This window comes from Mustelus asterias, chromosome 1, assembly GCF_964213995.1.
Source record: "Mustelus asterias chromosome 1, sMusAst1.hap1.1, whole genome shotgun sequence".
In the NCBI taxonomy this organism is placed as follows: Eukaryota; Metazoa; Chordata; class Chondrichthyes; order Carcharhiniformes; family Triakidae; genus Mustelus; species Mustelus asterias.
In genome coordinates, this window is record NC_135801.1 from 145,904,269 (window position 1) to 145,930,526 (window position 26,258).

Sequence of the window (26,258 nt, forward strand, 5' to 3'; positions counted from 1 at the left end):
GTAGCATAGTGGTAATATCACTGGACTAGTAATTCAGAGGCTGAGTCTAATGCTCCAGCACTGTGGGTTCAAATCTCACCACTGCAGCTGGTAGATTTTACATTTAATGAATACATCCGGCACATCAAGCTAGTCTCCGTAATGGTGACCAAGACAACCATCGTTCATAATTCTAAAAACTCAACTGGTTCACTAATAATATGCTTCAGGGAACAAAATCTGCCCTACATGTGAATCCAGACCCATAGCAACGTCGTTGACTCCAAACTACCCTCAGAAATGATTGAACAAGCCACTCAGTTCAAGGGCAATTATGAATGGGAAAGGCAACAAATATTTTTTCTGAATGATCCTTTCACAGAATGTGGGCATTGTTGGTAGGTCAGCATTTACTGCTAATCCCTCCCTAATTGCCCTCGAGAAGATGGTGACACATTGCCTTCTTTAACTACGACAATCCTTGTGGTGCACACACACTGCTGTTAGAGAGGCAGTTCCAGGACTTTCGACCCAATGACAGTGAAGGAACAGTAATCCAATTCCTGGACAGGATGATGAGACCAGCAGGGAACGGACACCACCTCCTGGGCAGTAGTGGGCGCAGGTTTGGAAGTTGCTGATGAAGGAACCTTAGTGACTTCCTGCAGGGTCTCTTGCAGATGGCACACATTGCTGCCACTGAGCATCAGTGGTGGAGGGAGTGAAGGTTAGTGGTGGATAGGGTGTCAATCAAGCTTGTTGCTTTGGCCTGAATGTTGTGTTAATCTAGTGTGCTGTTGGAGTTGGCATTCATCCAGGCAAGTGGAGTGCATTCCACCACATTCCACTGTGCCTTGCAGTTGACAGGCAGGCTTTGGGGAGTCATTGAGAAGTGGGTTACTCACTTCACTATTCCCAGCCTCTGACGGTATTTAAACAATTGAGCAGAAACTGAACTGGATCAATGGTAACCCCCAGGATGATGGGTGGTGGTGGTCGGGGGTGGGGGTTCCATGATGGTAATGCTATTGAATGTCAAGGGAGATCTTTAGATTCTCTCTTGTTTGAGAAGGCCTGGCACTAAAAGGGCTGTTACTTGCCAAGTCTTAATGTTGTCCAGATCTTGCCACATGTGGTCAAAGACTCCTTCAGTATCTGAGCAATTGCAAATGGTACTGAACATGTGCAGTTAGCAGTGCACATTCCACTTCTGACCTTATGATGCAGGGAAGGTCATTGATTAAGTAGTTAAAGATAGTTCAGCTGATGACACAGCCCTGACGGATTCCTGCATTGATGTCCTGGGCCTGAGACCATTCATCTCCAGCAACCATTTGCCTTTGGATTAAGTACAACTCCAACCATTGGAGAATTTTCCCCTAATTCCCACTGACTTTTTCACCTTGATGCCACACATGACCAAAGGTGGCCTTGCTGTCACGGGCAGTCACTCTCACCTCACATCTGGAGCTCAGCTCTTTTGTCCATCGCTGAACCAAGGTTGTTTGGCAGAACGCAAACTGAGCGACACCTTGCGCTGAAGGAAGATAAACCGATCAAACAAAAAATCATTGGATGCAAAGCCTAAACTCTCACAAATAAAGGATTTGTTGGAGTATGAACTAATCCCACTGATCATTGTAGTAGCTTCTACAGCAGAGGTTACTTCAAGAAATAAGCCTGCCAGTGAACTCGAGTTGTCGACAGAACTGTTTAAAAATTCAGGAATTGAAAACAATCCCTCTTACAAGCATTGTGCTTTCGAAGGATCTAAAGAGATTGAGAACAGAGACTCTAATGAAATTCAGGAGTGCTGCACCATTGCCAAACCTTTACACATGTTGGCAAGAAAGGCTGTGTCCCAAGATAAAATAACTTGAAAACTCAAATATACAGTTATTTTCACAATTCCCAAAAATATATAAACACTTGAGATGAACACTGTATTGCACAGCTTTCTTCAAAAATCCATGTGACAAACACCAAAAAAAATGCATAAAACTTTCCACCAAAAGATACTAAAGTCACCTTAAGCAGCTCACCATTACAATCATTCTTTCACCTTTATGCTGCAAAGAAATCATCTATTAACAAAAATCTATAAATGTCACAAATGGCATGGGACTAACAACTGGCTTCTGTCACAGGTATGATGGGTCAAATAGAAAGTTACAGCACAAAACACAAAAGTTATTTCTCCCCTCTCACCTTAAACCTATACTCTCTAGTTTTAGACTTCCCTACCTTTGGGAAAAGATATTAACTATCTAGCTGATCTATGCCCCTCATTATTTTATCGACCTCTATAAGGTCACCCCTCAGCCTTCTATGCTCCAGAGAAAAAAGTCCCAGTCTATCCAGCCTCTCCTTATAACTCAAACCATTAAGTCCCAGTAGCATCCTTGTAAATCTTTTCTGCACTCTTTCTAGTTTAGTAATATCCTTTCTATAATGGGGTGACCAGAACTGTACACAGTATTCCAAGTTTGGCCTTACCAATGTCTTGTACAACTTCAACACGATGTCCCAATTTTTGTATTCAATGTTCTGACCAATGAAATCAAGCATGCCAAATGCTTTCTTCACCACCCTGTCCACCTATGACTCCACTTTCAAGGAGCTATGAACCTGTACCCCTAGATCTCTTTGTTCTTTAACTCTCCCCAACGCCCTACCATGAACTGAGTAAGTCCTGCCCTGGTTTGACCTACCAAAATGCATCACCTCGCATTTATCTAAATTAAACTCCATCTGCCATTCATCAGCCCACTAGCCCAATTGATCAAGATTCCGTTGCAATCCAAGATAATCTTCTTCACTGTCTACTATGTCACCAATCTTGGCGTCATCTGCAAACTTACTAACCTCCTAAATTCTCATCCAAATCATTAATATAAATAACAAATAACACTGGACCCAGCACCAATCCCTGAGGCACACCGCTGGTCACAGGCCTCCAGTTTGAAAAACAACCCTCGACAACCACCCTCTGGCTTCTGTCATCAAGCCACAGGTATGATGGGTCAAATAGAAAGTTACAGCACAAAACAAAATCATGGTTCTAAATATTTTGTACGACAACATTTACAGTACAAAACAACTCAAGTCCATCATATAACCCAAGTACTGGGAACGCGAAAGTCTGATGTATGAGAAACTAATCGAAATTAGTCTATTAAAGTTTATGACATGCATCTTTAAAAGGTGTGGACGATTCAATAAAAGTCATGAACATGGTTATGGTAAATTAATTATTTTACTGTCCTATATCCTGGCTGATATTTTATCATGATATTAATGGTTTCTTTTGAAAAAGGCTATAAAAAGGTGTGCGGCACTTTCAAGTAGCTCTGCAAGTTTCCCAAATTCTCATGGGATGTGGGCGTTGCTGGCACAACCAGCATTTATTGCCCATCCCCAATTACCTTTTAGAAGATGTGGCAAACAGTCTTCTTGAACTGCTGCTGCCCTTGTGGTGTAGGCACACCCACAGTGCTGTTATGAGTGTGTTCCAGGATTTTGATCCAGCAATAGTGATATAACTCCATGGTGTGTGGCTAGGAGGAAAGCTTGCAGGTGCCCATGCATCTGCTGCCTTTGTCCTTCCAGATGGTAGAGGTCACAGGTTTGGAGAATGCGGTGAAAGAGACTTGGCAAGTTGCTGCAGTGCACCTTGTAGGTGTACACAAGTGCTCCACAATGCATCAGTGGTGGAGGGAGGGAGTGGATGTTTAACGTTGGTGGATGGGGAGCCAATCAAGTGAGCTGCTTTGTCCTGGATTGAGTCAGACCTTTTGAATGCTGTTAGAGCTGCACTCATCCTGACAAGTGGAGAGAATTCCATCACAATAAATGGGAATATGCTATAGAACAGAGAACAGTACAGCACAGAACAGGCCCTTCGGCCCACGATGTTGTGCCGAGCTTTATCTGAAACCAAGATCAAGCTATCCCACTCCCTATCATCCTGGTGTGCTCCATGTGCCTATCCAATAACCGCTTAAATGTTCCTAAAGTGTCTGACTCCACTATCACTGCAGGCAGTCCATTCCACACCCCAACCACTCTCTGCGTAAAGAACCTACCTCTGATATCCTTCCTGTATCTCCCACCACGAACCCTATAGTTATGCCCCCTTGTAATAGCTCCATCCACCTGAGGAAATAGTCTTTGAACGTTCACTCTATCTATCCCCTTCATCATTTTATAAACCTCTATTAAGTATCCCCTCAGCCTCCTCTGCTCCCTCAACCTTTCCTCATAAGACCTACCCTCCAAACCAGGCAACATCCTGGTAAATCTCCTCTGCACTCTTTCCAGCGCTTCCACATCCTTCTTATAGTGAGGTGACCAGAACTGCACACAATATTCCAAATGTGGTCTCACCAAGGTCCTGTACTAAGGCGGCTAGATGGAGAGAGATCGTGGTGTACAAGTACACAGGTCTCGAAAAGGTAGCTGTTCAAGTAGACAAGGTAATAAAGAAAGCATATGGAATGTGCTCCTAATTGACAGAAGTATAGAATATAAAAGTAAGGATATAAATGTTGGAACATCAGTGAGGTCACATCTGAGTATTATGTGCAGTTCTGGTCACCGTATCACAGGAAGGAAGTAATTGTTCTGGGGAGTGTAAAGGGGAGGTTTACAAGATGACTATGTGGCCAAATTCCCCTCCAATTCAATTTTCAAGTTTGCTGACGACACCACCTTAGTGGGTCAGATCTCAAACAATGACGAGACAGAGTACAGGAATGAGATAGAGAATCTGGTGAACTGCTGCGGCAACAATAATCTCTCCCTCAATGTCAACGAAACAAAAGAAGATGGTCATCGACTTCAGGAGCTCTGTTTTATATATGAAAACAGCAAGAAATAATGCGCTTTCCATAGACATTTACTGGCTGCCACTGTTAGCATAAGGGACTTTGGTGACATTATTTAATAAAGGGAACATATAGTTCAGCAAGAAAAAGTAGAAATCGTCACTGAGGTGAGGAATTAGTTCAATGAAAGCGGAGTAGGTTTCCAGTGTACAAAGTGGCGCAACCTTCCACAGATTTGAAATTCAATGGAAGTAGTTTAATATTCACAAATTGCACAGTCCTAAACAACTTGAGTAATTTTGGCAAATTAAGAGGCAGCTCTCATTTTTATCCAATCTTCAGCACAGTATAAATTAAGCTGGATCGTAGTGCAAAACCCAATACACTTTGTTAACCTCATGCACGACTTTTATATAAGATAAAAGATTTCCACAGTCATTTCACCGCATTACTAAACAGAAACCCAAATTGCCAGGTTAAGAAATCCAATAAGTTAATGAATTTTTTGATTTGTCACAGGTATTAGCATACAGTGAAAAGTATTGTTTCTTGTGCACCATACAGAGACAAAGCATACCATTCATAGAGAAGGAGAAGAGAGGGTGCAGAATGTGTCATCGAAGGTTTCCTCATCGCTTCCAATCCGCACCAAGGCACACATTTCAGAAGTTACTCAGAACAGCTTGCATCAGAAGAATTCTTAATTCATTCAATTCTTGTTTAATCATCATGCCAAGCCAGGAACAGGAAACAAACATACTTTATTCCACTTAAATATTGCTGTACACAATGTGCTTTTAAAATCATAGTAATAAAATATAATTAGAGATAGAAATGCTGAAAACCAGACAGTGGAATAATAAATGCCGGACATGAACAGCTCATCACAAAGTATCTGAAAAGAACAGAGAGGAGATGTTTCTCAGGAACAGTCTATCTTTTGTCATTTCAGGTGCTGACAGCTATGTATTTCTAGCATTTTCCTTTTGTATTTCTCTATCCAACCTGACTGTCACTCCCAGTTCAACCCATTCACTTATTGTCCTGCAGTGAATGCAAGCCAATCATTCACCGCCATTGTCGAGGCTAAGGGCTCTATTACTTATAATAATGAATACTATTTGAATTGTTGGCAGAGAAGACGATTGGACAGTATTGTCATTAGCATAATGAAGCTAGAAAACAATGCTGCATAAAATCGGACACTTGTGGGCATCAGCTTTTCCATATCAGGTGCAAACGTACAAATGAGCCAGAACTCTTGAGGCTGCTAAGTTAATATCCAGCAAGTTTGTGCATTGCAATCCATGCTTCATAGCCCTACTAAGGATCACTGATGCAAAAACATGACAGTCATAAAAAATTCACTTAAATATAATAAGCAAACAGATGACAGCAAAAAAAAACCTCCATTCCACAACGTTCCAAAAACAGCCAAAAGATCTCTCACATATTCAGGGGACCAGATTAGACGGAAGGAGGAAAATAAACATCCAGAGCTCAGTCAGAAACTTGCAGGTTTAAGCCCAACTTCAAGAGACATGAACACACAACCTGTGCAGTCATTGCACACCCAAGGATTTATCCTTGGCCCCCTTGTATTTCTCATTCACACGCTGACCCTTAGAAATCATCCAAGGGTGTGGCATCAGGTTCCACTGGTATGGTGGTGATGCCAACTCGACCTCCGAACCATCTCTCTCGACTCCAGCTTCTGCATTTGGAATTACAAGATAGGGATGGACATTCTAAATTTCCTCCCCCTTGTCACTACACTCCCAAAAGTTTGCCTCTCGCACCTAATGCATCGCACCAATTACTGTCCCATTTACCATCATGCCTTCAGCCATCCAGGTTCATAGCATAAAAATCTGCACCTTGAAACTCGCCACAGCTTTCTCCTTTGAGACACATCTGAAAAATGTTTTTAATGACTGCTATTCCATCTCTCCATCCCCAGGTTTGGTGTCAAACTTTTAAATGCTAAAGCATCAGTGTAAATTGAGTTATTTTTCTACATTGAATGTCTTTATTTTTATTCATTTAAGGTTGACACGGTGACACAGTGGTTAGCACTGCTGCCTCACAACACCAGGGACCCAGGTTCGATTCCCAGTTTGGGTCACTGTCTGTGCAGAGTCTGCATGTTCTCCCAGTGTCTGCGTGGGTTTCCTCCCACAGTTCGAAAGTCGTGCTGGTTAGGTGCATTGACCATGCTAATTTCTCCCTCAGTGTACCCAGACAGGCGCCGGAGTGTGGCAACGAGGAGATTTTCACAGTAACTTCATTGCAGTGTTAATGTAAGCCTACTTGTGACACTAATAATGAATAAACTTTTTAAAAAAGGGATATGGACATCGCTGGCTGAGCCACTATGAATTGCCCACCCCTTGTCCTGGACGGTGTTGATCTTCTTCAGTGTTGTTGGAGTTGTACTCATCCAAGCAAATGGAGAGGATTCCATCACACTCTTGACTAGAGCCTTGTAGTTTGTGGACAGGCTTTAGGGGATCGGAGGCAAGCAAGTCACCACAGGATTTCTAGCCTCTGACCTGCTCTTGTAGTCACAATATTTCTATGGCTAGTGTACTTCAGTTTCTGGCCAATAGTAACACCCAGGACGTTGATAGTGCAGGATTCAGCCATGGCAATGCCAGTGACATGGTTAGACCCCATCTTGTTGGAGATGGTCATTGCCTGGCACTTCTATGGCTTGAATGAAGGTGGGATCAGGCTAGTGAGTAGGATGATCAGTCATGACCATGATGAATATCAGAGCAGGCTTGAAGGACTGAACGACCTCCTCGTGCTCCTATTTTTCTATGTTTATATGTTTCTTTGAACGTTACTTGCCACTAGTTAATGCAAAGCTGGATATTGTCCAGGTTTGCTGCATTCAGACAAGGACTGCTTCAGTATCTGAGTTGTCACAAATGCTGCTGAACATAGTCATCGGCAAACACTCCCAATTCTGACTTTAAGAGAAGGAAGGTCATTGATTTAGCATCTGAAGATGGTTGGGCCGAGGACAAGACCCTGGGGAGTTCCTGCTGTGATGTCCATGAGGCAGCTCTCTAAATTTTGGCACAAACCACCAGATGATAGTAAAGAGGACTTGAGGATTGATAGGTATGGGTTTACCAGTGGCATTTCTGGTGCTTAGGTTGATACCAGATGGCTCGTCCAGTTTCATTCCTTCTTGCTTTCTTTGTAGCAGTTGGACGCAGCCGAGTGGCTTGCTCGGCCATAATTGTTGCTCATCTTTTATGCATGTTGCACCTACAGTTTATTGGGACAGTCTGATGGAAATACCCTTTAAAATCAATTTGACCTCCAACACCGTTGAATGCAGCTGATTTGCATTTTTTTTCCATACGATGTTTCGAATATTTCTTTATATATTAAAATTGCCGTCTGTGCAGAGTATGATAAACATCTTCAGAGCTTTTTGAAAATACTGAGAGAGTTAGGGGAGGACTCAAAAAGGTCCACACTATGCAACATGAACAAATTTGAACACTGAGGATAGCTGTTGTCTCCAGAATGCGATCAATAGTGGGCAGAAAACTAGCAAATAGAATTCAGTCTGGAAAATAGTTAAGTAATGCATTTGGGGATGGCAAACAAAGCACACTCAGTGAATGGGAAGATATTGAGAGGAATTGAGGAAGTGCACCTTGGAGTGCCTGTGCACAGGTTCTTGAAGATGGAAGGACAAGTGGAAAAGGTAGGAAATAAAATATAGGCAATACTTTCTTTTATTGGACAAGATATTGAACATAAAAGCAGGGATGGAATGATGGAACTGTACAAAATACTGGTTGGGCAACAGCTGGAATTGTGTATATAGTTCTGGTCATCACATTGCAGAAGGACTGAGTTGTCCTGGAGAGCGCTCAGAGGAGATTTACAGGAATGTCACCAGGGCTTGAAACTTGCAGCTACGAGGAAAGATTGGACTGGCTAATTTTTTTCTTTTAAACTTAGGAGAGGGGGCTGATGGGTGGCATTGTTGAGGTGTACTAAATTATGAGAGGCCTACACAAGGCAGTCCTGCTTCCACTGGCTGAGAGTTGAATTAAGGTTTGAAGCGTTTGGTAGAAGGATTAAAGGGGAGATGAGGAAAATGTTTTTCACCCAGAGTATGGTGGCATCTACAATTCACTGCCCAAATTGGTGGTTAGGGCTGGAGCACGAAACTCATTTAAAAAGGTTCCTGGATCTGCATCTGAAGGACTGTAGCATGCAAGACTACAGACCAAGTGCCGGAAAGTGGGATGAAAATGTGCAGCGAGATTTTATTAAAAATCTCGTTTTGCTGACAAGACAACAGGCTGAATGGTAACTTTGTAACAGAGCAAATGCGAAGAGCAGAAAAAATCTAAAAGTAAAGTTTATATATTAGTGACAAGTAAGGCTTACATTAACACTGCAATGAAGTTACTGTGAAATTCCCCTAGTCGCCACAGTCCGGCGCCTATTCGGGTCAATGCACCTAACCAGCACACCTTTCAAAATGTGGAGGAAACCGGAGCACCCGGAAGAAACCCACACAGACACGGGGAGAACATGCAAACTCCACACAGACAGTGACCCAAGCTGGGAATCGAACCCGATCCCTGGCGCTGTGAAGCAACAGTGCTAACCACTGTGCTACCATGCCACCCCTACTTTTAATCGTTCAGATTAAAATGGTTATTTTATGTATTACCCATTAAGGAAATCAAATTGAAATGACTTAAGCTCCTGGAGTGCTGCTGGGCACATGTTTGCACACGTACATATCATCCCTCCAAAATTTTCATGCCAAGTTCAAATAGCATGAAGTTTAATCGTAATAGCTTACTTCAGCCATGTTATACTTTTTTTAAAATGGGATCAAGTTCAACTGAAAGCGGAGCACTAGTTGGACCAAGGAGCGGCACAGGCTTGGAGGGCCGAAGGGCCGGTTTCCTGTGCTGTACTGTTCTTTGTTCTTTGATACAATCGTCTCCTGGAGGGATGTCACAGATTTCCAGCTCCACAGCATTTTGCTTTTATATTTGCATGAAGTGGTAATTCAGTGTTCACAATTCTCCGAGTGGAATCTCAATTTAATCACACAAATGCTTACCGTAGCATTCTTTCGGGAGCAGAATGAAACCCAACTGTATTTGCAATGCGCTTAGATTTGTCATATCACAACAAAATAATCGGAAATAACCAAGCCAAAAAAAAAATGGCTACATTATTCAGTTTGTAGTTCTGGGGGAAGAGCGATTGTCGTTACCTTCAAATAATATTGATTCAGCTATACTGATTGCAAAATGAAACAAGTAGCTTACCTTTCTCTAAACCAGAGGAATAAAATGCAGGCAATTAAAGATTGCACGAGTTTGCTGCAAAACTTTCTTCCACCCATACATAGAGAGACGTTAGCAGACCTCAGTCTCAAACTTAGTTAAATCGTTCGACTTCTTTTGCCATCTCTCGAGAGCAAACACACCTTTGTACCTTCAAAAGGAACTGTGTCGAGCCTTGTATATGATCATAACCCTCACTCCTATATTTCTTTGATGTCAGTACTATAATAACTGGAGCTATTAGTCATTTGGAGGACACGATTACACGCTGTCTGATGGAAAGGTTCCTCTGGCAACAATTCCTACTCGGCCTCAGGTAAGGCAGCATATTTGTTTAATGTGGCTGCAATGCCCAGTCTCTAGTTAATGGTCAAACTAATGTAGCACTGCCCACCTTCAGCAATTTCTATCAAGCCAAGCGCCATTCAAACTCCAGCCAATGATTAATATCGACTATCAGCATTTCAGCCTGTGCACTCAGATATTTCCGCCAAAATGGTGAAAACAGGTGCAGAGATAATAAGACCAACTTAGTTGCTATAATTAATGGCAATTGCCAATTATCATAATTTCAACTTGCATGAAGGTCTGGACCACAAACCGGACGATTCGGCACTCAACGTTGAATAGATACGACTCTCATAGCAATACACCCAATCCAAATTTATGGTTTTACTTTGGCACATTACCGTAATATCTGGGAAGGGATGTTCATTGATTTGTCAATCAGTTGTCGCCCATGATTAATATTCACTATCCTCAAAAGCTGGACAAGTTTCTGTTTGACTCTGCAAAGATTATTTGTTTAGCACGGTAATGAATTGTGAAGGACGACAGTGAACAAGTAAAATCAAGTCACCAGTCCAAGCTGAAGAAAGTCAGCACATCCCAAAACACAAAATTCAGTTCTTGATGTCTACAAACTGCACTCTTTTTTAAAAAAAAGATAGAATGCTCATTGACGCACATTTTGCACTCCAAGACAATATAAACCTCTCAAACTGAAAACCATGCCCGTTTGAAATTGCAGCTGCCGATAATAGATGAATGCTTAACATAGAGTAAACTTATCTCTATCCACCAGTTGAACCTCAGCATTAACATGTTTATTTTAAATGGGTTAATGCCTTCATCAGTGCAATGTCCATGGGAGCATTTTAAGAACTCGCCTGCTGTTTTCACCAACAGGGATTTATTTTTAACACTGCAATTTGAAGTTTTAAAACCACACTAATTGAAACACAACAACTTAATCAGCATCTAAACAATGAAAAGCTTCAGCGGGAAACTTAAATCCATACTGAGTGTATTTCCAGCAATGCTGAGTCACTGATTACTTTAAACAAAACTTGGGAAAAAAATGAAAATTGGCAGTTACACATTTACAGGGTGCACAGTGGATTTTAGGTTTTGGATCAACAGCCACTCCCATAACTAAACCTTGCACTCCTATAAACACCTTTAACAATGCCACAACACACAAAAGGAAATTTGCTCAATAATTTGGAGCGGTTACTTTCTCAGGGTGTTGGGGAGGGTGGGACATTGTTTGGATCCGGCAGATGAAAAGGAATTTCACAATATGGATCAAATAGAAACATTATTTGAATTGTTTGGTTAATAGAAGTAAAGTCCCATGGAACAAAATCTGCAAATCACAAAAAAACTCAACAACAACCACTTATGGTTTCAATGAAATTCAGGGAACATTGTCTTCCAAAGAGACATTTGACAGCCTTCTTTTTTAAAAAATTCATTTGCAGGACATGGGTGTTGCTGGCTGGCCAGCATTTAATTGCCCATCTCTCGACGCCCCAAGGGCAGTTGAGAGTCAACCACATTGCTGTGGCTCTGGAGTCACATGTAGGCCAGCAGATTTCCTTCCCTAAAGGACATCAGTGAACCAGATAGGTTTTTCCGACAATCGACAATGGTTTCATGGTCATCAGTAGATTCTTAATTCCAGATTTTTTTTTATTGAATTCAAATTCCACCATCTGCTGTGATGGGATTTGAACCCAAGTCGTCAGAACATTAGCTGATTTTCTGGATTAATAGTCTAGTGATAATACCATGAGGCCATCGCCTCCCCTTCGAGACTCAGTGCACTGAATTTTACTGTGGGTCTCAAGATCCCAATATTGGGACCAAATGGGGATCCCACACTTGCTGGCAGTGGGCAATTGCCGATGAGAGAGTTGCCAATGCTGCCAACCCAGAGGGTGGGTGCTCTGAAGCAAGTCAGGAGTGTAAAGGGTGCCTCAGCATGCAGGCACCCTTGAACAGTAAAGTGCAATTCATTGATAAATCATACATACCCTACAGTGCAGAAAGAGACCATTTGACCCATCGTGTCTGCATCGACCACAATCCCACCCAGGCCCTACCCCCATATCCCTACATATTTACCCACTAATCCCTCTAACCTACGCATCTCAGGACACTAAGGGGCAATTTTAGCATGGCCAATCAACCTAACCTGCACATCTTTGGACTGTGGGAGGAAACCCACACAGACACGAGGAGAATGTGCAAACTCCACACAGACAGTGACCCAAGCCGGGAATCGAACCCAGGTCCCTGGAGCTGTGAAGCAGCAGTGCTAACCACTGTGCTACCATGCCGCCCAACTTGAAAATTCAGAATGGCTGAGGGAGGAATACTTCACCCATTGGAGGGGAAAGCTCTCCAGGTGAAGAGGTGGGTTGAGGGAGCTACCTTTCCTGCCCACAACCTTCCATGGGGCATTGAGCCTCTGACTTCAATGGCATTATAGGCTGCCACAAGGAGGCTGTTGACGTGAACTAACATGCTGGTGGCTCCCTAACAGAGGCCTTAATGATGAAAATTAACTCCCTACTTCTATTCAGTAAGTAGCCAAGCCATACACCGGACTGTCTCAATTCCACTGCTGGGAATTTTCCCAGGTAATGGGAATGCATCAGGTAGCAGTCCCAACCGGCAAACCTCCCTATTTCACTGGCCTTCCACCACCTCTATTCCCACCATCATGGAGATTGGTAAAATGCAGGTCATTGGGTTCAACAATTCCAGATGATAACCTCTGCCCAGTTTTTTGGACCATAGCAGTTGGTAATTATTCTGCTATTCCCATTTACACCTTCCTCGTATATTTTGTTTCTTGGCTTGCCCCATGACGATCTTCTTTGGTCTTGCACCATCGTTTTCATCACTTGATCGGTCTTGCCTTTGACCCAATCACACAACAACTTCTCATTTGTTCGGTCTTACTCAAAACCCATCGCATTTCTAACCTTCTCTGTTGTGATGAAACGTCCACCGCCCAACATTAAGTGTTTCTCTCTTTCTACAGATAATGCCCAATCTGAGTCTTTTCAACATTTTGTTTGTATTTCAGATTTCTAGTATTTCACTTTTCATCTGCTTATAAAAAGTTTATTTGTTAGTCACAAGTAGATTTTTTACATTTACTGTGAAAATCCTCTAGTCACCACACTTGGGCACCTGTTTGGGTACACTGAAGGAGAATTTAGCATGGCCAATGCACCTAACCAGCATGTCTTTTGGACCGTGGGAGGAAATCAGAGCACCCGGAGGAAACCCACGAAGACACGGGGAGAACGTGCAGACTCCACACAGATAGTGGCCCAAGCTGGGAATTGAACCTGGGTCCCTAGTGCTACCAGTCTATCAATACTTTTGCTGTTATTCACTGCAATTTGGTGCTCAGAGAAGCACAAACCAAGCTGATCAGTTTTCCCTGGTCAAACTGACGTCCTCTGAAAGAACACCAATTGTTTCAGTGTTGTGTCAATTGATGCAAAGCATTCAAAGGAAGCGATCCAATAGTGAGAGCCTTGAACACACACATACATCAATCGCTTTGCTTCTGCTGCAGTTTTGCACGTGTCGTAGCATGTTCTACCCTCTCTGCAGCACACACTAAAAAGGACAATAAAAGATGAGGCCAATCAATAAACATAAGCAAATCCACAGCTGAAAAGGAAACAGGGCAGCTTCTCATCTAAACCACAGAAAACTATTCACCGGAAGTCAACACTACTGAAGTCACAACGTTTCACCATCTACTCCTCACGCAAAAGTCAAAGATTGATTCATATTTTTGAAACTTACTGTTGGACTCAATTCTCATCTGTGTGAATGTATATGCATGTGCTTTAATTGTTTTTCTTCCAATTTGTAGCTAATAAACCCACAAACTCAAGAAAGCTTGCTTAAATTCATAGGCAGCACGGTGGCACAGTGATTAGCACTGCTACCTCACAGCACCAGGGACCTGGGTTCGATTCTCAGCTTGGGTCACTGTGTGGGGAGTTTGCACTGTTTCCTTCGGGTGCTCCAGTTTCCTCCCACACTCCAAAGATATGTGGGTTAGGTGGAATGGGCATGCTAAAGTGCCCCTTAGTGTCAACGGCACTAGTTAGGTGAAGTAAATGGGGTTTATGGGGATACAGTCTGGATGGGATTGTGGTCAATTCGGACTCGTGGGCCAAATGGCCTTCTTCTGCACTGAGAGATTCTAAATTGGCTTTCAGAACAGAAATATTGGGGTGGGAAAAGGTATCCTCAAGGGAAGGGATCCTTTTTAAATTAATCTTATTACGACCAACTGAGGGAGTTGAATAAAGAAAAGAAGCCATCCCCCTTCCTGGGATGACAAATTTGGTAACCTCGCCTGTGGATTGGTCATAACGACCTGCATTTAGACCATTGGCATCAGTTGGCAAGAATAATAAAGGAAATTAGTTATTGTGCTAATTTTGAATTGAAGTAGTAAGATGATGGAAAATTCTATGATATTGGAAAAATATAAAAAGATTAGACTCGCGTTAGGCAGCATAGTTCTGAAATGCTAACTGGTGGTTTCTCCAAAGTTGCTGCCCAATCTGAGTAATTCTGAGCTTTTCTGTACACAGGGTCTCTTTCTCACACAGAGGGTTTAGAACATGGGATACTTGCCCAAAATTAGCTACTGACACAGACTAGAACATCCAAGAGGAACTGCAGTTATTTGTGTGCTAAAATAAAATTAAACAAAGTGGCATACAAAATAGCATTCGAGAGTTAACACCAGTAAGAGAATATGACCTGGATGTTTCCTTCTGTGATGCAATTTCTATAATCTAGACATAACTGATGGAATGGGGAAAGAGAGAAGATACTACTTACTTTTTTTTAGAAAGTTAAAACTTATTTATTAGTGTCATATTAATGTAAGCCTTACTTGTGACTAATAAATAAACTTTAGATTAAAACTGGTTTCCAAGGATGAAATTGATTCTCTCTCCATCCCAGGATTGGCCCTTCACTTCCACAGGACTTTCATGTTTGTACAGGAACCCTGGTCACACATTGTCATTGTCAGAAACTTGCAGGAAAAATTACAAACTGTACACTCTCTACCAGGCCACTCATCCATTGAAATGTGGTAGTCTATTGAAAACTTCAACTTGAATGCAATGATATAACCTTTTCCAGAAACTACATCACAAGTTTCTCATACCTTCACAGTCAATGTAGTCACACATTGAATCCCTAATGATCCATTCCTACAACCTTCCTATTATCTGCTTATGCATTCATAATTTTTCATTTTTGACTGGTCCTTGAAAATCAGCATGATATGAGCCTGCCAGGAGTTCATGTTTACTTTAGCTGAGTGTGAATTGCAATACCCATCATTACAGCCAGGCACGTTTGCTCCTGGAATTCTTGATCTGCTCATGACTTAGCATTTCTACAAGTGATTTTCTCTGACAGCACTTAAATCATTTAAAAAGGCACTTCAATAAATGTACTGGGGAATTTTAGCGGGATTAAAAGCCAACATATTAAAAGTCAATATATCCCCGGACCTCGTGGCCTACATTTCTTTTTCTTATTCCATTCATGGGATGTGGACATTAACTGGCCAGGCCAGCACATAGTCTCCATTTGTAATTGCCCTTCAGAAAGGTGGTGGTGAACTGCCCTATTCAACCATTGCAGTCAATGTTGTGTAGGTACAGCCACAATGCTGTTAGCGAGGAAATTCCAAGAGTTTCGACCCAACGACAGTTTCTACAGTTAAATTTTGATCTTCACAGAACTAAAAATTACAATGTAAAAGATTACTAGAAACCATGAATTCATTACAAAAGTAACTACATTTCAAATGCACTTAACTGACTGTAAAGCATTCAGAAGTCTGGCATCCAGGATAATTGCAACATAAATGCAAGTTTCTGACTCTCAGTAAATTGGCTATTTGAACTTTTGTTGCTGAGACTAATTGGATTGCGTCACTTAACGACATGGAAAAGGATGACAGTGCATACAAAGACAGCAATTTCAATTTGGGCCTCGCCCAATGATGTTGTGCAACTCTGAAGAAACAGGGAGAGGCGACAAAGAGATATTAAATTCCCTATTCCTATGGGGAGGGTGGGGAAAGTAAATGTGGTGCAAACCTCTTGTCATTATTTTCATTCAGAAGACTTGCATAGAAAGCAAAAGGCCCAATATAGTTAAAAAAAAAGTCTCCAGTTCTACTTCCAGGAAAATATTTGTTTATAAACTGTGCTGAGTGCCTTTAATGTAATGAAACCCCCACGGCAGTTCACAGGAGCATCATAAAACAAAATATTACACGCACACCAACACAACAGAAAAGCGAAAGAGAAGGGTGGGTCTACTAAACAGGTAGGAGGGATGACAATGCATAATAAGAAAATGATGTGGAGATGCCAGCGTTGGACTGGGGTAAGCACAGTAAGAAGTCTCACAACACCAGGTTAAAGTCCAACAGGTTTATTTGGTAGCAAATACCATAAGTTTTCGGAGCACAGCTCCTTCGTCAGATGGGGTGGATATCTGTTCTCCAACAGTGCACAGACACAGAAATCAAGTTACAGAATACTAATTAGAATGCAAATCTCTACAGCCAGCCAGGTCTTAAAGGTACAGATAATGTGGGTGGAGGGAGCATTCAACACAGGTTAAAGAGATGTGTATTGTCTCCAGACAGAACAGCTAGTGAAATTCTACAAGCCCAGGAGGCAAGCTGTGGGGGTTACTGATAATGTGACGTGATAATGTCACATTACTGTAATGTGACATTATCACGTCACATTATCAGTAACCCCCACAGCTTGCCTCCTGGGCTTGTAGAATTTCACTAGCTGTTCTGTCTGGAGACAATACACATCTCTTTAACCTGTGTTGAATGCTCCCTCCACCCACATTATCTGTACCTTTAAGACCTGGCTGGCTGTAGAGATTTGCATTCTAATTAGTATTCTGTAACTTGATTTCTGTGTCTGTGCACTGTTGGAGAACAGATATCCACTCCATCTGACGGAGGAGCTGTGCTCCGAAAGCTTATGGTATTTGCTACCAAATAAACCTGTTGGACTTTAACCTGGTGTTGTGAGACTTCTTACTGTAATAAGAAAATGGCAGGTTTCCTTTCAAACAAAGGATGACTCTGTCCACCATGGAAACTGATACCAAAGGACATCAGTTTTCATGGTGGATAATGGACAGACTATCAGCTGTACCTAAAAAAAGTCAACAGAAGTTTGCGAATTGCGAGGAAGTTCCTAAAATCAACAGATGAATTGAGTACTTGGACAAGCAGAAGCTGATCAAAGAAAGCATTAACCCTTCTGAAGGATAGCTCAGGTCCAAATAGTCTCAGCAAATTGAACTGTAATGAACATATGGGCCGGGCACGATCCCACTTTTACAGCTGAATTCAAGCAAGAGAAAGGGAGGCACAGTGACAAGCACTGCTGCCTCACAGCGCCAGAGATCAGAGTTTGATTCTCGCCTTGGGTGACTGTGTGGAGTTTGCAAGTTCTCCCAGTGTCTGTGTGGGTTTCCTCTGGGTGCTCCAGTTTTCTCCCACAGTTCAAAGATGTGCGGGTTAGTTGGACTGGCCATGCTAAATTGTCCCTTTATGTTAGGGGGGCTAACGGGGTGAATACATGGGGTTACAAGGATATGGCCTTGTTGTCAGTGCAGGTTTGATGGGCCGAGTAGCCTCCTTCTGCACTGTAGGGATTCTATGATTCCACCTTCCCATTTGCCAGAGTCTCGCGTCTGCCTAGAAAAGCTGGGGTCTGAATTGATTGGCGTTATAGGAGGCACATGTAACTCAGATTTATCTTTTTAAAAATATATTCCTTGTGAGTTAAAGAAAGAAAGTGATGTTGCCCCTCCACTCCATGAGATTCAATACTTGCTCACCTTTAGGGATGACAGAATCCCTGCAGTGCAGAAAGAGTCTGCACTGACTCTCTGATAGAACATCCCACCCAGGCCCCCTCCCCTGCCTTATCCTCATAACCCTTTGCATTTACCTGGCTAATTCCCCCTACACATCTTTGGACACTAAGGGGCAATTTGGCATGGCCAATCCACCTAACCTGCACATCTTTGGGCTGTAGGAGGATACTGGAAGAAATCCATTCCCACCAGCTTTGGACGGGAGACAGGATCGCAGCATGCTAATGAGGAGTCATCTGCACCAGATTCAAAAGTTACTTTATTAGTCACAAGTAAGGCTTACATTAACACTGCAATGAAGTTACCGTGAAATACCCCTGGTCACCACAGTCCGGCGCCTATTCAAGTCAATGCACCTAACCAGCACATCTTTCAGAATGTGGGAGGAAACCGGAGGAAACCCACGCAGACACGGGGAGAATGTGCAAACTCCACACAGGCAGTGACCCAAGCCGGGAATCGAACCCGAGTCCCTGGCACTGTGAATCAGTAGTGCTAACCACTGTGCTGTCCATGCCATCGGAAGAGCAAGGTTCAATTGGTACTCAAGCAAAAAGGAGCAAACAGCTGTCTTCAGCAATAGGATAGAGGTGCAGAGGTTATGTACTTGTGAACAGGGTTATATAGACTTCTGTGAAATAAGCGCAAGTGCTTCATTTCTGCAACAGACGTAGACACAATTTGAACCAAGTTTATTAACGATCTAATTGTCTGGAAGTGCTTAACTAACTGTGGAATTAGGCAGCTCATTATACAAACCAAACTTTGAAACACCTTTAACGTAGTTGACTGATCCAAGAGATTTCCTTTTCTCTTTCATGGAATGTGGGCATCACTGGCAAAGATTTGTTGCCCATCCCTAATTGTCCTTGAACTGAGTAGCCATTTCAAAAGATAGTTGAGAGTCGAGCGCATTGCTGTGGGTCTGGAGTCACATGTAGACCAGACACGGTTGGCAGATGTTTTAAAGTTTATTTAGAAGTGTCACAAGTCGGCTCACATTAACACTGCAATGAAGTTACTGTGAAAATCCCTTAGTCGCAGCATGCTAATGAGGAGTCATCAGCACCAGATTCAAATGTTAAAGTTTATTTATTAGTCATGAAGGAGAAAATCTTACAGAAAACCATATTTTACATCGTCAAACATATTTACATATTGGACTAATTGGCACCACTCATAACGGGCCAACAATGCAGAGGGGCACCCCCGGATGGATATTCGATCGGGTCCCCCCCTGTACAGCTGAGAGACTCACGAATTTCAGAAACTGCGGGAGATCCCTAATCTGCCTAGCAACAGCCTGTAGCTGCATTTTAAACTGGTCAAGGACGATCAAGACCCCTATGAAACGAGCCATAGAGTGGGTTATCAAAACCAAGCTATCACTGAAACATTACTAATTCGGCCAAGGCAGACATAAAAATCTGATAAACCAAGATATAAGAATAAAAGGTTAGAATGAAGTACTCCAGACATCCAACAAGACAGGATAACATTAACACTCAATCTCACAAGCAGGAAACACAGACACGGGACAATAGGATCAAATTCAAATAAGGGGACACATAGAGATGATAATGGGAAACGCATTTAGACACCGGGGCAGGACCAAGTAATCCCATTAACACGAACACACACCATACAAATGCAAATTGACAAGCCTCCCAGAGAACTTCCTGACCTGACAGACCACTTTATACATATTGTAAAAAGATGCATAATCAAATGTTCCCGCTCAAATTTGGAGCCCTATAAAGATCCAGGGCTGATGTAATCCAATTGAGATCAACGTGGCCAAGCCACTGTTTCTGAGCTGGCTACGGGGGTCTCCCTAGGATCCTAGTAAATTGTACAATAAAGACACGCTTTGAACCTTGATTTGCGACTCGGCTTCTATTCTGTGCTGGTAAGGGATTTTTCCCTACAACAAAATGGCGTAGTCACAGCAGGATTTGATATCTGACTTCTGACTGATAACCACAGTTTGAAAGTCGGGATCAAATTAAACGAATCTGATACAAATCCAGAACAGTCAGAGGCGAGTGCAGGTCTCCGTTCAAAGTGAGGTACCTTTAAGGGTTAGGGTTTGTCTGTTTTGAGTATTGTTGTCTTGTAGAACTGTATAATCTTGCCTAAGTTTTAAATTGAAACAGAAGTCCGCACTAAAGAGGTACAGGTCAGAACAACCGCGTGGAAGAAGGTAAGTAACTGTTAACTTTAATAGGAGTAAAAGACCAAAGGTAAAGATAACAGGTTTTGGGCTATTTGATAACAAAGAATTAAGACTAATATAAAGATAAGTACCGCATGCAGAACTAATTGGTGTAACTAACCCAGGATTGTAAATGAAACCGCTGTCTGTGCCAAGGCAATAGGACAAGGGAGTGCTTGACTCAAGGTGCCCTACCCTAAACTGGACGTTAAGAGGAGAAATCTCCCACGCTAAGGTTGGGTTTTGAAGCGGGCGCTAAGAGAGACAGGCACTCAGGGTGCAAGGCACGGACAGTGTAAATCGGGTAACAACACTGACTCTGAAGGGACGAACAACCTCAGAGTCGATACAGTTACTAACTATAACAGGGGCTTTGATAACAGAGTACAGGTGTGTAAGTGTTGAGGAAAAGTGGACCCGATCCATCCTGACCAAGAGACACGACGACGGAGGATCCATTAGGGACCCGGGCGGAGTTTGATAACCTTGTTCGTCTGTAGGGAACACCACAGCCCATAGCAGGATACCCGGTTTTGGGGGGTAACGGATCAACCCTGCTAGTGGGGGTGGTGGCCGAGCGGGAGGCGTTGTACTTAGAGGGGCTGGGAACAGGGGCGGACAAACCCACTAAACAACCAGCACACATCCCAATAAGACAACACAAAATAGTCCAAGCGTGAGGTGTCAGGAATAGTTGGGGGAGCCCAGGGGAAAGAGACCCACTGGAACCTCACTACGAGGCTCTACAGCAATACAGACGGTGCTGGGGCAGTATCAGTGACAGGAGTTGAGGCACTTTTACTGTAGCAGCCAGCATACGGGGGTTGCAGGACTGCTAGACAGAAAAATGGCAGACCACGTTGTTAAGGGAGAAACTGCAGTAGCTCTCATTTTAAAGTATCTGTTAGCCAGAGAAGCGATTGTTGCAAAGATGAAACGGAACGGGTGGAACGCATCACAAACTTTAGAAGATCAAAGAAAGTGGGTAGACGGAGTTAAACGGGACAAAACAAAAGTAATGGGAGTAATATTAGTGACCCAGTTAGCTGGACTAATTGAGGAAGTAAATGCCTCCATGGAGGAGAGACACAAAGAGACAGAACAAATTAAAGTATTACAGGAGAGAGTGAGGGAGTTAGAATACAGAAACAACACTGCGGAGATAACGCAGAGATCAGAGGAAACGGACCCTCGGCGCCCATACGAGTCAGTGCAGAAACATACAGCCACTCCAGCATCAAAAGAAAACATAGACAATTATAATCTAGCGCCAGTCACGAGAGGAGGGACGTTAGCACAACCAAAGGCAACCTATAAGCCTTTTACGCCAGGGGAAAGGCAGCAGATTATGGCATCCCTGGGGAAGTTAAAACCCAGAAGCGCAAACCTGGAATTTTGGGGCGAATTAGATTCGCTCTGGGTAGGACACCAGTTACATTTAAGGGACATACACCAGCTGGTCAGGGCAGCCTGTCCAGCGGATAAATGGAGGTTGGTAGCAGGAGGGCCAGCGGCTCAAGCAGCACAGGACTATAATGGAGGAAGATGGACACATGCCGTTCCTACAACGGCTGAGATAGATGACCAGCAGGCACCCTTTACATTATTCAAGACCGAAGTCCAACGGGTCTTAGGGAATTCCCCCACTAATTGGAGCAGGATCACAAACACTAAACAAGGACGGGGGGAAAGTGCATCGGAATTTGGAGAGAGATTATTCGGGGTATATATGGAATGTTCAGGACGAGACGACGCGGATAGGAGGGACAGGGCTTTTGTTCAGGCATTTAAGGACGGGCTCTCAGAGGCACACCAAGAGATCCTTAAGATGGGGGTGATAGCATCCCAAGACTATGACGAGCTAGTCGAGTGGGCTAGCGGGATAAGAGAAGAGAAGGCTGCCCAAACCAAGCCCAGACGAGAGAGAGTTGTAACCCCCCATAACGGAGATAGGGGGAGAACCGGGTTCAGCTGCTACACATGTGGCCAGCCAGGGCATACGGCTAGATTCTGCAGGGGGGCACCAGTCAAAGGGAAACCTGAGAATGGCGGGCCTCGCTGTGACCACTGCCATAAACCAGGGCACACTGAGGCAACATGTTGGGGGAAGCATGGGAGACCCCAGGACAACTATGGAACAACCCCGGGGGCACCACACTCCCGGAATCCACCAGGGTGACTAGGAGAAACCTTAAGCCAGGGAGATGGCAGAAGAGAGAGGGTTAGTGTAGCCACGCCCACAGAAGACTGTGAATCCCGACAAAAGCCGGTGTCCGTCCACTCCACTTATCGGCCAACATTGGTCGAAATCTCACAACCCGTAGCTCCCATCCAAAACAGGAAAGAGGGGGAGAGAATATATGTAGATGCCTTGAAGGGGGCTGGGAGAGTGTTAAAACTGTTAAAGATTAAAGTGATAGGATTTCTTGAATTTACTTCTGTTTTGAGTTAATTACAGTTTGGAAGAAAGAAGAATAAAAGCGATTGTCTTAATCAATGTTCTGTATTCTCTTTGAATGTTTTACACTCATCCCAGTCTGAAATGATAAGTTTGAATGAAAAAGGATGTACTGTGGAATGACTTTTGGAAGCTTCCATGTGTATGTGTGTGTGTGTTTAAACAAAGTGGTTGCGTGGATGCTTTGTTGTTGTTTGTTTTAATGTTAAGAAAGGATTTAAACCTTGGAAGGAAGCATGTGCTCTTTCCTTTGTCTTGAAGTAGAAATTATAAGAGTTAGTTGAGGAGTTAAGAGAAGAAAATAAGTTATTTTGTGGAAAGGTAGAAAAGCAGGAACAAAAGACTGAGGTCTATGAATTAGTTTAAAGTATATCAAGTCAGTGAAATACAGTATTAATCGCAGAATATCGCGATTTGCGAACGTCAGATAGTTTAGTATTCTGAACTAGTTAAAATTATGTACTGCCGTCAGAATTTCATGAGCCATCAAGGTTCAAGGTTTGCCAAATATAAAAGCACTGCAAAGCTTAAAACCTAGCCAGTTAAGAAACCAAAATGTTCCTAATCAAATAACTGGTATGTATTGTACCTGCTTTGATTTTGATTCGGCGCCTGTTACTTTTCCTAGAGTGCGGGGGTTTCGATCTGGAGCTCAGTTTAAAAAAAAAAGAAACGGCTTAAATTAAAAGGGTTTGGATATCACGGGTACGATGTGTAAAGTGGTATGATACAACTGCCGCTTGATTATTTTTATTATACAGTATAGCACTGCCATATAGACACAAGAATAACATCAAATCCTGAAAAGCCTTAACCAACTTTGTATGATATATTCATATACTATATTGGGCATTGATAAAGACATAATTATTTTGTGAAGTACTGTGGTGTAGCGCTTGCACGCAAACAAATGATCAAATTAGAGATAGTGTAAGAGTACTCGTATAAAGATCGGAACTCTATGGCATGTGATTTTAATGGGGAAAGCGATGTCTTTTGATAAGACTACATACAAATGAATGGATGTATCCGACAATACATCCGAGACCTTAGCACCCAATTGAAGGGGATGCGCCGGTCCGTAATTTCTAATCAGGCACAGGTCGACGCAGAGGGGGACTCAGAAATATTACCAGAAGTCCCAAAAGCCGGGAGCCGGGTATTAACAAAAGTGCTTCCTGCAAAACCAGGATTTGCCCCAAGATGGCACGGACCTTACGAGGTCATTGTTAGCGGAGATACCTGTGCCTGTATAGATATAAGGGGACAGGGGGTCTGGAAACACTGGACCCAATTAAAACTATATGAGGACAAATGAACTAAAAAATACCGTTTTGCTCATTCAACTTCCACAGGAACCAGGACTAGATCTACTATCAAGACGTCGGAACCAACTACTTTTAATTTAATTGCCTGTTTATTTTCTGTATATACTGTAATTTTAAAATACTGTTGAAAAAAAAGAGCGATATGGGAACAGGGACATATCTGATAATAACCCTGACCATTGTAAATACACTCCAACATATGGGGGTTAGGGGAGCAGAACCACCAATCATGGAAGGAAACCTATTCCTGAAAACACACATCCAGATCTATGGGAATAGGACCGCTTGTTACCCCTCAGCGCGATCAGTAAACTCCCTATTCATCGCAACACCAGGGTGGCTCCCACAAGAGTTATTCACTATTGACACATCGGGGGCACCCTGCAAAGAACATATTGGGTACTTTAAGCAAGGGATACAAGGAAGGTGTGTAGAGCTCACTGAGCCGGGAATTCTAAGGGGGACGGGACCCCAACCGGAGGAGACACATGGGAACTACCCACAATGTTTTAAGGGAGAGGGATGGGGGTGCGTGCATGCCTTTGTCCCTAAAAATGATTCGTGCGCTGAGGCACATTGTGCTCTCCAGGAGTGCCGGGTCCGGGAAGGACACTTCACCTGTGACTGCAAGCAACAGAAATGCATTGCAGTCACCGCGGGTAGGCAGCTTATGTGTGGCAAGTGCAACGGCACCCACGTAAGCTCAGCCTCAGGGACATATCCATTTGATTCTCACCAAGAAGTACAATCAAGTGGACAGTCCAGGGGGAGGGAAGGTTCCACAAGATGGGGCCATGCGGTCAAACGACCCCGGGGAAATGCATGTTATCGGGTTAAAGACGGGTACGTGTTTTTATTTAAAAATGTATATATGACGGCCACAGACAGGCCTCCAAGGTTCTTTTCCGTAGGGACAATCAGACCTCTCACGGTTCCATGCCCAAGTGAGGGGCATGTCCAGAAACGCATAGTGACCAGGGCCATCAGCGCAGAATTTTGCTCCGACTGGCAGGCCCCTGTCACACTAGGGTCTTCTTTAGGATATGGATTTCTGGGGACACTATCCCTGGGAGGCGCCGCAGGGGTGATCAGTGCCAGTAATAGGAACTTCTTCATATGTGGACTGACCATTTTAGGAAACAACACCCTACAAGCATTAGGCGCAATTGACCAAGAACTCGCAGAACTCAGACTATACACACAACAAACAAGATATGCGGTGGACTATCAGCTAGCCAGACAAGGGGGGGTATGCACCATCATCAAGGACAAATGCATCACATACGTACACGACGAGACACTAAACATAACAGCAGCCATGTCCGGGATACAAAAGCAATTGGATAACTTTAAACAGGGGTTAACAGGGACTGATGGGTGGTTAGGATGGCTGTTTAACACCGTTTGGGGAGCATATATTATGAAGGGATTAATCCTAGTAGTAGCCATCCTGTTCACAGTCTGCCTTGGCCTAACCTGTATTAAAGTGATATGTGCAAATATTACATCAAGAATGCTACCCACTGCCAGTATCCAGATGCAAGAACTTAACAACGATACAGAAGAAGAGGAGCAACGACAAGGACAACAGCTGTACAAATCACTGTTCCTCTGAAGGTCGTCCATGGGGGGTCAGCCATGAATGGCACCCCCTGGACGAGAGGAGGGACTGAAGGAGAAAATCTTACAGAAAACCATATTTTACATCGTCAAACATATTTACATATTGGACTAATTGGCACCACTCATAACGGGCCAACAATGCAGAGGGGCACCCCCGGATGGATATTCGATCGGGTCCCCCCCTGTACAGCTGAGAGACTCACGAATTTCAGAAAC

General features: G+C 43.2%; 1 protein-coding gene across 2 annotated transcripts in view; it reads right to left on the reverse strand.

Annotated features, from left to right (window-relative positions):
* atp8b1 (ATPase phospholipid transporting 8B1) overlaps nucleotides 1-26,258 on the reverse strand; it is a 154,081-nt gene that overhangs the window by 88,119 nt on the left and 39,704 nt on the right. The window contains exon 1 of one of the 2 annotated variants that reach the window (XM_078219959.1): nucleotides 10,130-10,258. The exons of the other annotated variant lie outside the window; for it this stretch is intronic. The gene's annotated coding sequence lies outside the window, so the exon portion shown is untranslated. Of the gene's footprint in view, nucleotides 1-10,129; nucleotides 10,259-26,258 lie in introns of those variants that run through there. 2 annotated transcript variants of the gene reach the window in all.